The following is a 2,351-nucleotide window of genomic DNA, read 5'->3' as shown; positions in this document are numbered from 1 at the left end:
GTTACACCTATGCGAAGGTGACTGCCACACTGATGGCTGTAATAAAAGGTGGTTCAAAAGGACAAATGTGAAGCATAAGCAATATTTAATACACCCATCATTTTCAGCCTTCTGGACATCTCTTGGTTCCTTAACCTTGTTGTGCTAGTTCCACAATCAAAGTTTTGCAATAGCTTTCTTTTGTCAGATGGATGGATATTCAACATTCAGATTTCAGTTTAAGAAAGGGTCCACTGACCACCCATTCTAAAGTGTCCACCAGCTCTGTCTGTATCATAATATTCCAGTTTAAGTCAGCATAGCATGCATCAATATCTTCTAATTTTTTATTTATATATTTTTGTTTTCTTTCTTCCTCAATTGAATGTAATACCCTTACTGTCTTGTTCACTATTATACCTCCAGTCCTACAGCAGCGCCTGGCATAGAATAGTCACTCAATTCATATTTGGTGAATTGAAAGCATATATACTGTCCTCTAAGTGGTATGCAACTCATCTGGGAGAAAAGATTGATACCGTGCCAATAGCAACTTGGAGGTAGCAAAGCGATTGACACAATTTCATGTCACCTGGTTAATTCTCAGAGAATCAGTAGCCCTTTATGATCTGAGAGTAGTTAAGAATCCTGGGAAAACATACAGGTTTCAACCTTTCTCATACTCATACATTGCCCATGTTGAAAAGAATGAAAAGTTGCTGAGTCCACATCAGGATCCAGCAGGAAAGTAGATGGGAAACAATGGATGAGTGCATAGAGTCTCCTTCTCCAAAAAATAATATGTGGCCATTATATAAGTACATCTCAACTCTCTCCATCTGCCCTGATATGTAGGATTATCAGGCAACAGGGGTTTAAAATTGAGACCTGCGTAAGTTTAAGGATGAAAAAGAGGCAAGATTGAAATGCAGTGCGACTGATTTCTTATTCCAGAGTAAATGAATATGAAATCATTTTAAGAATATCTGAATTTGCTGGATTTACTTAAGAACAACCAGACTTGTTGCCAGGAGGTAGGATTGTCATCATTTTCAGCCCAGTGACAGCTGAATTGTTGCATTCCAGTTTCATTTTAAACTCCTGGGTTTTATGGATTCTTGTAGACGAAATATATTGTATATGTGAATCAATTTTCCCCTCACTATTTTCCTATTGATTTTGTAGGTATGAAAGTTAGATATCCCCTCACATCTTCACTTTCCTTCACTGGATTTCATTTGTGCCAAGAAAGGGTTTTTCCCCAGAGGAATTTGTAGTTAGTGGGTAAGTACGTGGGCCTATCATTCCTTATGCATTTGTCAGATAATTTTTAGATGCTTTTGAATAGAAACTTCATGTAATCCATATATTAATTTAAATATATGTAAGATATGATTTTTATGTCATATATTAAATAATTTTAATGAAAGTTATTTTATTCCGGTGGAACAATATTATTATTTTAACTTATTTGAGAAATAAAAATAACACTTTCCAAGATTACCTTAATATAGATTTTGAGTCTATCTGTGGAAAAAAGAAAGCTTTATTCTTTTACAACAGACGTTTTGATTTAAAGCTAGAGCTCTGATTCTATTTTTAGAGTCTGACATCATGGAGCAGGAAGTGATTATCTGAAAATTGGCAAGACTTCAGGAAAGCAACATGAAGTGGGGCAGGTAGGTTTGAATTAAATGTTTAAACAAGATTGAGTGACTGAGGACACTGATCCTTCTGGATTTAGTAAAATCATTTTACTTTTGATTTACCATTGCCTCCCTTCACTCCCTAAACAATCCTTAATTTCTGATGTTGGCCTCTTTTTACCTTCCTCAGCTGCCTCACCCCATTGCTTAGGTCCTGCTTCTGATCCAATAGCTATCCCATCTTCCTTTTCACTTTGGTGGCATTTCATGTTGAATTTCAAGAGGTTGTAAAAGTGTTTTCTTTGTTTGGGGTATAGAATAGAAAGGTAGACAGGGTATGGCTATTAACAGATCTCTTTTGATTCTACCAGGTTTAACACTGACAAGTTTTGAAACCTTCCTGTAAGTCATTTACCTGTTCTATCAAGAGTATAATGAGTCTTGATAGATTTGGTTCACCTGAAAGAACCTGAAAATTTAAAACCCTCAGTAAATTCCACAGAACATATTAAAACCTATAAAGTGTTCCCTTTCCTTATTTGTGATGATGTGTCATATAGATTGATGAACTGCTCACAAAATCACTGGAGTCCAATATTTGATGAAAACAGTTGTATTCATCATCTATTTTGAATGACTTTAATGCTAACAGTCCAGCAAAGGGATAATTCCCAATACAATAATCAAGAAAATGGGACGTGAGTTTTTATAAGAGCAGGACTGAGC

This window comes from Dasypus novemcinctus, chromosome 15 (assembly GCF_030445035.2).
Source record: "Dasypus novemcinctus isolate mDasNov1 chromosome 15, mDasNov1.1.hap2, whole genome shotgun sequence".
Taxonomy (NCBI): domain Eukaryota; kingdom Metazoa; phylum Chordata; class Mammalia; order Cingulata; family Dasypodidae; genus Dasypus; species Dasypus novemcinctus.
This window is presented reverse-complemented; position numbering follows the sequence as displayed.